The following is a 12536-nucleotide window of genomic DNA, read 5'->3' as shown; positions in this document are numbered from 1 at the left end:
AAAGAATTCATATGCACTGAAATATTTTATTTTTTCATCTTCTGCATTGTCAAGAAGCCCAGCTCCAATTAAAATATGTGTATTATTAGTCTCACTCTAAATACTCTCTGTATTTTTAAAACTTAAATATGTATGTCCACTATCATCACAATATTGTAGCCAAGTTTCCAACTCTAAGGCAGCCTTTATGGTCTGAGCGTCCTGCGTCACCACTGAAGACGTTCCAAGTAAGTCAAAAAGTACATTTCCTTTCATTAGTGGAGGGAGGAAATCGTTCAGTTTGAAATCCAGAAGCGTTCCGTTTAGCAAGATGCTATCATCATCTTTTCCTAGTTGCAAGAAATAGTTTAAGCCCACAATTTAGTGATTCACTTAAGATGATGATCTACAAGTGTCAGAACTGGCATTAAGCAGATAGCACATTGAAAAGGAGTCATTTGAAGAGAGCTTAACAGAGGAACTATTTACAAAAGTGTAAGTAGGGTGTAGGGAAGTCCCAAGGGATAAAAGCAATACCCTAGGGCTTGCTAGTAACATCGGGAGCCCCTACTATTCCTAAACTTGAAGGGGACCTGTTAGTGGAAACGAGAGAGAAAGAGAGAACACGATGTGGAGAAGACTGTCTAATGGGAGCTGTAATGTTCAGTAGAGGGGTGCACCCAGCCTGAGGTACCTCCCAAGGAGAGAGCCCAGGGAAACGCCCTGACCTCACTCTCCTCCTCCTCCTAATCTCTTGCCTATTCTTGCATTGGCCCAAACCCAACCAGAAGCCAGAGGGCAAGGGAGCCCACTAATGTAATCCATGCAGGTCAACAGGGTACAGAAAAGAGAAGAGAGTATCTAGAGGGACAAACAAGACATCCAGCACCATGTCCATGCAACCTTTGAATTCCTACAACCATCTCCAGCACTAACTTATGTCTGGAACTTAAATATCACTGAGACATGACTTTAAAGAGTAAATTCCTTTCGCTACTCCTTAGTGATGACAGTGATATCTTAACCTGGTTTTGGTGTTCACACATTCACCTAATCCTCTTCCTGTTGGTCAGTAAGGCAATTGAGGAACCTACAAATGGAATTAGTTAATGGGTACATGCTTGGGAATAGATTTAATTTTGTCTTTGTTTTTAAGTATCATTTCCAGCACCCACTTGTTTCCAATTTACAGAAGTTTCGTATATGTTTCAGGAGAGAATTAGAAACTCACTGAGGTGGGCAGTGAGGAGAAGAGTTCTGTCTCTTGTATCACAACTGCCTTTTTTGCGGTAATGCTTGTTGTTGTTATCGTTTTAAGTTTATAGATTACGTTTCTCCTTCCCTTGAAGATCCTATAACAATATTCTGAGGTTAACACTTTATCACCCCTTTTTACCTGGTTAAAAGAAAAACAAGTTTGTTAAACCAGGACCTCCAAGAAATAGATGCCAAGAAAGGATTATACTTGATCTTAGTCAAAAGCCCAAGAAGTAATAAGAAAGGATTGAAAGTGCAAAGATTTTATTAGAGGGAAAGCCTATAAGAGAAAAGGGGGGTGGGGGAGGGGATGGAGGAGAGCGCATCTGGTAAAGCTGAGCCATCAGATTGTGATGCAAGTCTGATCCCAAATGAAGGAGAGAAGGAAAGAAGTTCAGGAGAAGCATCCTTGACTACTGCGCAGTCTAAGGAAGGTGCAGGACCTCTATCAGAGAGTCTTTGTAATGGTTAGTTTGATATGTCACTTGGCTAGGCCACAGTACCCAGATATTTGATCAAACAGCTATCTAGATGTTGCTGTGAAGGGACTTTTTAGATCAAATTAACATTTAAATCAGTAGACTTTGAGTAAAGCATTTTAGCCTCCATTATAGAGGTGAGCCTCATCCAATCAGTTGAAGGTCTTCAGAGAGAAAAGACGGGGGTCCTCTGAAGAATAAGGAATTCTGCCTTCAGACTACCTTCAGACTCGAACTACAACATCAGTTCTTCCCTTGGTCTCCAGCCTACTGGCCTGCCCTGCAGATTTTGGACTTCTAGCCACCCAATCACATGACCCAATTCCTTAAAATAAATCTCTCTCTTTCTCTCTCTGTACATAGATACACACACCACACACACATTCTATATATATATATGTTTATCTATATGTGTATATCTCTCTCTATATATACAACCTCTTGGTTTTGTTTCTCTGGAGAACTGTGGCTAATACAGTCCTTGAACCAAAAGTCAGCCATCAGAGGAGTCTCATATCTCCCAGAAACCAGTCTTACTTAGCATCCTTGTTGTGCTAAGTCATTGCCTGGGAAAAGCTCATAGAATTTCTTTTGGTGCAAATGAAGGAATGGATTTCAAAGCCCAGCAGCAAGGGCCCTTGATCAATTAAGCTCCCTGCAGATGGAAATTGGCAAAGTGAATTCCCCTGGCTGTCACAAACACCAAACACAAATAAACCAAAATTAAAACAGTTCCAAGTCCTAGATAAAAACGGAACACATTTACTAAACTAAGTCAATTTGATCTCTGAATGTCTATGCAAAGAGATGTATTGTTTCTATAAATATCTATATGGAAAACTCTAAGTGAGCTGAGTGTTTTAAAATTTTTTATCATTAATTATGATATCAAAATTATGATACAAGAAAAAAGTAATATAGATAGATTATTGGGGAAGAAAAAAGTTGATCAGCACATAGTTCATGTTCACTGGCCCATGCTAATGACTAGACATAGGGTGACAAGGATCATATAAAACAAGGAAAGTTAGCCATTCACAGAAATGGGCTGTTTACTTCATTCTCATGGTGTGTTCCACACGGCATTATATTCCACAATGTGAAGTAGTTTTAGAATCTCATTGGTTCTATAAAAAAAATCAAACACAGAATCAGCAATAGAAAAATAAGCAGAAGGCTAGCAATAATGTTCTTTTAATTTACTTTTGCCTGCATTAAATACTACATCAATAGTTCACGTATCTTTAGAGTTAATGATAAACTGCAGTTTATGTTCTCCTGAAAGCGGTCTCAGACACTTTTAACTGACATGGCCAGCCCCTGAACCTTCAGAGTGTTTCTCTCTCTTCCTCTGGGGCACTTGTTTCTTACCAAGCCTCCCAATATGCTAGTCACTTCTGGCTCATCTGACTTGATTAGCATAATGTCATCAACATAGGGGATCACAGTGATGTTCTGCAGATGTCCAGATACATGTAATTGTATCATGACAGAGGGCCCAAGAGTTTACACAGACCTGGAGCAAAACCATGATTGTATACTGTTGTCCATTTCTGATCCTTTTTTCTGATAGGCCTAGAATGTTAGATATTGGTTAAAACAATGGCCTCATAACATGTACCTGAGGTCATTTTAATCTTCTCTAGCAAAGACACCACAATTGTCAAGGAAGCTGCAATTAGGACTACTATTTGGTTGAGTTTGTGGTAATTTATTGTCTAGAGTGGAGGTCTTAACAACTTCAAGTAATAAGCATAATAGAGACTCACATTATCGAACTATAATGCAAGGAAGGTTGAAGTGAAAAATAAAAATAATTAAATAGAAATGCCCCTATATATGTGGAAATTTGAAAACAAAAAATAACTCACAAACTAAAGAGAAAATCAGAAAGAAATTTTTTAAGTGCTTATAACTGAAGGAAAATTAAAAGATTACATTTCAAAACTTGTGAGATGCAGCAAAACTGTTGCATGGAGAGAAATGTACGGTCTTTATTGCTTATTCCAGATAATAAAAAAGAAAGAAATTTAATGAATTGGTATAAATTAGTTATAAAAATATAATAAAAAATAATAAAAGATAGATTATAATATTATTATAATAAAGATCAAAGCAGAAAATAATGACATAGAAAAGAAGAAAACAGAAGAGCTCAATAAACCAAAAACTGGTTGTTTGAAGAAACTAATAAACTAGGCAAATTTCTGGCATGATTAATGAAAAAAGTAATTAAAGATACAATGAATGAAAAAGAAACATAAAGTTAAAAAGATAGATTTTCTCTTTTAGGAAGATGTAGTAAACCTACGTTTCCTTATTCCTTCCTTAAGTACAAAAGAAGGCTCTGAGATGTATAGAAACAAAGGTAAACTAACTAGACACCTAGATCTCAAAGAAACAACATGATGACCAGGTATAACATCTGCATCTATTGGGAAACCAGAACTCTCACCTTTGTTCAGTCGTAATGCCCCAACTCAGTGGAAATCAAGTAGGGAAACTGGATTTCTATCCCTACCTGGGAGTAATAAGACAAGGAATACCCCCTCTTTCTGTGACAGAGTGGTATCACAAAAGCTTATTAAAACAGAGGGTTCAAACAAGATTTAGAGCCTCATAACATAATGCCCAAAATGTCCAGATTTTAATTAAAAAATCACCAATCATACCAAGAACCAGGAGAATCTCAACATGAATGAAAAAATACAATTGATGCCAACACCAAAATGACAAAGAGATTAGAATTCTATAACAAAGATTTAAAACAGGTATCATAAAACTGCTTTAATGAAGAACTACAAAGACACTTAAATGAAAAACTAGAAAATTTGAGCAAAGAAATAGATTCCATGAGGAAATAGAATAGAAAAAAGAACCATGTGGACATTTTAGAACTGAAAACACAATAATTGAAATAGAAAACTCAATTGATGGACTCAGTGGTGGAATTCAGGGGACAGCAGAAAGAATTAATGAACTTGAAGCTAGAAAAATAGAAATCACCCAGTCTAAATAAAAAAGAGAAAATCAACTGGGAAAAAAATGCAAAGAGACTCATGACCTGTGGGACCATAACAAAAAAATCTATTATTCATTTAATGGGTATCCCAGAAGCAATGGAGAAAGAAAATGGGACTGAAAAGTACTAGAAGAAATAAAGGCCAAAAACTTTTGAAATTTTGCAAAAGACATAAATCTACAGATTCAAAAAACTGACTAATTCATAGCAATGCAGACCTACATCAACAAATAAGAAAAATCTCAAATAAGTAACCCTAAACTACACCTACCAGAACTAGAAAAAGAAGAGGAAAAAAGCCCAAAGTCAGCAAAATGAGGGAAATAATAAAAATTAGAGCAGAAATAAGTGAAATAGAAACCAAAAAAATAGTAGAAAGGATCAATGAAACAAACAGCTGGTTCTTTGAGAAGATAAACAAAATTGACAAACCCTTAGCCAGACTCACTATATAAATACTTATATTTTTACTCATATATAAATAAGTAAAATTAGAAATGAGAGAAAAAAAATCACAATGGAAACCACAGAAATACAAAGGATTATAAGAGAATAATACAGAAAACTATATGCCAACCAATTGAATAACCTCCAAGAAATGGATAAATTCTTAGACTCATACAATCTTCAAAAACTAAATCAAGAAGAAATACAGCGTCCAGCCCAGGGGTGTAGTGGTTAAGTTCACGCACACCACTTTGGGAGCCCAGGATTCACAGATTTGGATCCCAAGCACAGACCTACACACTGCTCATCAAGCCATGCTGTGGCAGCATCCCACATACAAAATAGAGGAAGATCAGCACAGTGTTAGCTCAGTGACAATCTTCCTCAAGCAAAAAGAAAAGAGGGAGATCAGCAACAGGTGTGAGCTCAGCAACAATCTTCCTCTCCAAGAAAAAAGAAGAAGAAGAAATAAAAAATTTGAATGGACCAATCACAAGTAGAGAGATTGAAACAGTAATCAAAAACCTCCCAAATAAAAGAGTCCAGGATCAGATGGCTTCTCTGGAGAATTCTACCAAACATTCAAAGAAGATTCAATACCTATCCTTCTCAAACTCTTCCAAAAACCTGAAGAAGACTGAATGCTTCCTAACTCATTCTATGAGGCCAAAATCACCCTGATACCAAAAGCAGACAAGGACAACACAAAGAAGGAAGATTACAGGTCAATATCACTGATGAACATAGATGCAAAAATCCTCAACAAATTATTGGCAAACTGAATACAGCAATACGTTAAAAGGATTATACACCATGATCAAGTGGGATTCATTCCAGGGATGCAGGGATGGTTCAATATCCACAAATCAATCAATGTGATACACCACATTAACAAAATGAGGAATAAGAATTACAGGATCATCTCAATAGATGCTGAGGAAGCATTTGACAAGATCCAGCAACCATTTATGACAAAAACTCTAAATAAAATGGATATAGAAGGAAAGTACCTCAACATAATAAAGGCCATATATGACAAACCCACAGCCAATATCATACTCAATGGGGGAAAACTGAAAGCCATCCTGCTGAGAACAGGAAAAAGACAAAGGTGTCCACTCTCACCACTCTTATTCAACATAGTACTGGAGGTTTAGACCAGAGCAATTAGGCAAGAAAAAAAAAATAAAAGATATCCAAAATTGGATAGGAAGAAGTGAACCTTTTGCTGTTTGTGGGTGACATGAGTCTATATATAGAAAACCCTAAAGAATCCATAAAAAACTATTAGAAATAATCAACAACTACAGCAAAGTGGCGAGTACAAAATCAACCTACGAAAATCAGTTGCATTTCTATACACTAATAATGAACTAGCAGAAAAGGAACTCAAGAATACAGTCTCATTTACAGTTGCAAAAAAAGAATAAAATATCTAGGAATAAATTTAACCCAGGAGGTGAAAGACCTATACACCAAAAACTATGACATTATTGAAAAAAATCAAAGAAGACATAAAGAAATGGAAAGATACACCACATCAACAAACTGAGGAATAAGAACCACATGATCATCTCAATAGAGGCAGAGAAAGCATTTGACAAGATCCAACAGCTATTTATGATAAAAACTCTGAACAAAATGGGGATAGAAGGGAACTACCTCAACATAATAAAGGCCATATATGACAAACCCACAGCCAACATCATATTCAATGGGCAAAAACTGAGCACCATCCCCCTGAAAACAGGAACGAGACAAGGATGCCCTCTATCACCACTCTTATTTAACATAGTACTGGAGGTTTTGGCCAGAGCAATCAGGCAAGAAAAAGGAATAAAAGGAATCTAAACAGAAAGGGAAGAAATGAAACCCTCGCTGTTTGCAGATGATATGATCTTATATATAGAAAACCCCAAATAATCCATTGGAAAAGTTTTAGATGTATTCAACAACTACGGCAAAGTTGCAGGGTATAAAATCAATTTACACAAATCAGTAGCATTTCTATACTCTAATAACGAACTAACAGAAAAAGAACTCAAGAACACAATACCATTCACAATCGCAACCAAAAGAATAAAATACCTTGGGGTGAATTTAACTAAGGAAGTGAAAGACCTATACAATGAAAATTACAAGGCTTTTCTGACAGAAAAGGATGATGACATAAAGAGATGGAAAGACATTCCACGCACATGGATTGGAAGAAAAAACATAGTTAAAATTTCCATTCTACCTAAAGCAATCTACAGATTCAATGCCATCCCAATCAGAATCCCAATGACATTCTTTACAGAATTAGAACAAAGAATCCTAAAATTCATATGGGGCAACAAAAGACCCCGAATTTCTAAAGCAATCCTGAGAAAAAAGAACAAACCTGGAGGCATCACAATCCCTGACTTCAAAAGATACTACAAAGCTACAGTAATCAAAACAACATCGTACTGGTACAAAAACAGGTGCACAGATCAATGGAACAGAATTGAAAGCCCAGAAATAAAACCACACATCTGTGGAGAGCTGATCTTCAGCAAAGGAGCTGAGGGCATACAATGGAGAAAAAAAAAGTCTTTTCAACAAATAGTGCTGGGAAAACTGGAAAGCCACATGTGAAAGAATGAAAATTGACCATTCTTTCTCACCATTCACCAAAGTAAACTCAAAATGGATCAAAGACCTAAAGGTGAGACCTAAAACCATTAGGCTTCTAGAAGAAAATGTAGGCAGTACACTCTTTGACATCAGTATTAAAAGGATCTTTTCGGACACCATGTCTTCTCAGAGAAGGGAAACAATAGAAAGAATAAACAAATGGGACTTCATCAGACTAAAGAGCTTCTTCAAGGCAAAGGAAAACAGGATTGAAACAAAAAAACAACCCACTAACTGGGAAAAAATATTTGCAAGTCATACATCTGACAAAGGCTTAATATCCATAATATATAAACAACTCATACAACTCAACAACAAAAAATATCAAACAACCTGATCAAAAAACGTGCAGGAGACATGAACAGACATTTCTCCAAAGAAGATATACAGATGGCCAATAGGCACATGAAGAGATGTTCACCATCGCTGATCATCAGGGAAATGCAAATCAAAACTATGCTAAGATAACACCTTACACCCATTAGAATGATAAAAATAACTAAAACTAATAGTAACAAATGTTGGAGAGGTTGTAGAGAAAAAGGAACCTTCATACACTGCTGGTGGGAATGCAAACTGGTACAGCCACTATGGAAAACAGTATGGAGATTCCTCAAAAAATTAAAAATAGAAATACCTTATGACCCAGTCATCCCACTACTGGGTATCTATCCAAAGAGCTTGAAGTCAGCAATTCCAAAAGTCCCATGCACCCCTATGTTCATTGCAGCATTATTTACAATAGCCAAGATATGGAAGCAACCTAAATGCCCATCAACAGATGATTGGATAAAGAAGATGTGGTATATATATACAATGGAATACTGCTCAGCCATAAAAAGAACAAAATCGTCCCATCTGCAGCAACATGGATGGACCTTGAGAGAATTATGTTAAGTGAAATAAGCCAGATAGAGAAGGACAATCTCTGTATGACTCCACTCATATGAGGAATTTAAAAATGCAGACAAAGAGAACAGATTAGTGGCTACCAGGGGAAAGGTGGGGTGGGGGGTGGGCACAAAGGGTGAAGTGGTGCACCTACAACATGACTGACAAACATTAATGAACAACTGAAATTCCACAAGATTGTAACCTATCATTAACTCAATAAAATTTTTTTTAAAAAGAACAGGAAAAAAAAAAAAAGAAATGGAAAGATATTCCATGCTTATGAATTGGAAGAATAAACAGTTAAAATGTCCACATTACCTAAAGCAATCTACAGATTCAATGCAATCCCAGTCAGAATCTCAATGACATTCTTCACAGAAATAGAACAAAGAATCCAAAAAATTATATGGAACAACAAAAGACCCTGAATAGCTAAAACAATCCTGAGAAAAAAGAGCAAAGCTGGAGGCATCACAATAATCCCTGACATCAAAATATACTACAAAGCTACAGTAATCAAAACAGCATGGTATTGGCACAAAAACGTTCACATAGATCAATGGAACAGATTTGAAAGCCCAGAAATAAAACCACACATCTATGGACAGCTAATCTTTGACACAGGAGCAAGGAGCATACAATGGGGAAAAGAAAGTCTCTTCAATAAATGGTGTAAAAACTGGGCAGCCACATTCAAAAGAACGAAAAGAGACCATTATCTTACACCATACACAAAATTAACTCAATATGGATTAAAGACTTGAATGTAAGCCCTGAAATCATAAGACCCCTAGAAGAAAATATAAGCGGTACAGTCTTTGACATCACTCTTAGCAGCATTTTTTGAATACTATGTCTACTCAGGCAAGGGAAACAAAGAAAACATTAATAAAGTGGATTACATCAGACTAAAAAGCTTCTGCAGGCAAAGAATACCACAAACAAAACGAAAAGACAATCCACCAACTGGGGGAAAATATTTGCAAATCATATATCTCACAAGGAGCTAATAGCCAAAATATATAAAGAACTCACGTAATTCAACAACAAAAACACAAACAACCAGATCAAAAAATGGGCAGAGGATATGAACAGACATTTTTCCAAAGAAGATATACAGATGGCCAACAGACACATGATATCACTAATTATTAAGGAAATGCAAATCAAAACTACAATGAGATATCACTTTACACAGGTCAGATATATATATATATTAACAAGACACAAAACAACAAATGTTAGAGAGGATGTGGAGAAAAGGGAACCCTCATACACTGGTGGTGGAAGTGCAAATTGGTGCACCCACTATGGAAAACAGTATGGAGATTTCTCAAAAAATTGAAAATAGGAATATCATATGATCCAGCTATCCCACTGATGGGTATTTATCCAAAGAGCTTGAAACCAACAATTCAAAGAGATTTATGCACCTTTACATTCATTGCAGCATTATTCACAATAGCCAAGACATAGAAGCAACCCAAGTGCCCACCGACTGATGAATGGATAAAGAGGATGTGGTGTGTATACACACACACACTGGAATACTACTCAACCATAAAAAAGACAAAATCATTCCATTTGGAACCACGTGGATGGACCTTGAAGGTATTATGTTAAGTGAAATAAGCCAGACAGAGAAAGACAAACACCGCATGATTTCACTCATATGTGGAAGATAAACAAATACATGGACAAAGAGAACAGATTAGTGGTTATTAGAGGAGAAGGGGTTTGGGCAAAAAGGGGTAAGGGAGCGCATATATATGGCAATGGATAAAAAGTAGATTATTGGTCATGAGCATGTGCATTCTATACAGAAACTGATAAATAATAATGTACACCTGAAATTACACAATTTTATAAGCCATTAAGACCACAATAAAATAATTGAACAAAACCCCAAAAAGCTGAGAAAACCTCAACTGAATAAACCCAAAGACAGGCACATCAAGACATATTATAGTCAAAGATAAGAGCAGAATTCAGTGAAACTGAATTCAGAATGGCAATAGAGAAAATCAACTTTTAAAAAGCTGGTAATTAGAAAAGATCAATAAAATTTACAAACCTCCAGCAAGACTGGCGAAGGAAAAAAAAAAGAGAAAAGAAATAAATTACCAATATCAGGAATGAAACAGGGATATCACTATATATTCTGAAGACATCAAACGGATAATAAGAGAATACCATGAACAACTCTACACACATCAATTTGACAACTTAGATGAAGTTGATCAATTCTTAGAAACGCACAACTACTATATCTCATCCAATGTGAAATAAATCATTTGAAAAACACTCTAACTCCTAAGAAAATTGAATGTATATTTTTAAAACTCAAAAAAATGAAGACTCCAGGCACAGAGAGTTTCACTGGAGAATTCCAGCAAACAATTAAACAAGAATTAACACCAGTTCTATACAATCTTTTCCAGAAAATAGAACAATTCCAAATTCATTTTATGAACCTAGAATTACCCTGATGCCAAAACCAGACAAAGAGAGTGCTTTCCCCAAAAAAGTAGAGACGAATATCCCTCATGAACATAAACACAAAGATCCTTAACGAGATATAAGCAAACAGAATTCAGCAATATGTAAAAGAATTACATACCGTCACAAGTGGGGTTTATGCCACAGATATAAGGCTGGTTTAATACTCAAAAATTAATCAACTACCATATTAACAGGCTAAAGTACAAAAACTACACAATCATACCAACTAATAGAAAAAAAGCATGTGACAATATTCAACATCCATATGTGGATAAAGTCTCATAGAAAACTAAGAATAGAGGAGGACTTCCTCAACTAAATAAAGAGCATCTACAAAAAGCCCTACAGTTCACATTATCCTAAAAGGTAAAAGACTGAATGCTTTTTCCCTAAGATAGAGAACAAGGCAAAGATGTCTGCTCTCATCACTTTTATTTAACATTGTACTAGAAGTTTGAGCTAATACAACAAAGCAAGAAAGGAAATAAAAACATACAGATCAGAAAGTCCCCATTTGAAAGTGACATCATTTTCTACATACAAAATCCCAAGGAAACTACCCAAAAAACCCAGCTAGAACTAATAAATGAGTTCAGCAAGTTTACATGATACGAAGTAAATGTACAAAAATCAGTTGTCTGGGGGCTGTCCCCATGGCCAAGTGGTTAAATTTGCATGCTCCACTTCAGCACCGTGGGGTTCACCAGTTTGGATCTTGGGCGCAGATGTACACACGACTCATCAGGCCATGCTGTGGCAGCATCCCACATAGAAGAACTAGAATGACCTACAACTAGGATATACAACTATGTACTCGGGCTTTGAGGAGAAAAAAAAACCAGGAAAATTGGCAACAGGTGTTAGCTCGGGGCCAATCTTAAAAAAAAGAAATCAATTGTCTTTCTATTTATGAGCAACACATGGACACTAAAATAAAATATCAATACCATTTATAATCACTCAAAAAAGTGAAGTACTTGGGGCTGGCCCCGTGGCCGAGTGGTTAAGTTCGCGCGCTCCGCTGCAGGCGGCCCAGTGTTTCGTTAGTTCGAATCCTGGGCGCGGACATGGCACTGCTCATCAGACCACGCTGAGGCAGCGTCCCACATGCCACAACTAGAAGAACCCACAACGAAGAATACACAACTATGTACCGGGGGGCTTTGGGGAGAAAAAGGAAAGAATAAAATCTTTAAAAAAAAAAAAAAAAAGTGAAGTACTTAAAACATGCATAACTCTTACTGAAAATTACGAAACACTGAGGAAAGAAGTCAAAGACCTAAACAAATAGAAAGACA

Source organism: Equus quagga, chromosome 8 (assembly GCF_021613505.1).
Source record: "Equus quagga isolate Etosha38 chromosome 8, UCLA_HA_Equagga_1.0, whole genome shotgun sequence".
Classification (NCBI taxonomy): Eukaryota; Metazoa; Chordata; class Mammalia; order Perissodactyla; family Equidae; genus Equus; species Equus quagga.
This window is presented reverse-complemented; position numbering follows the sequence as displayed.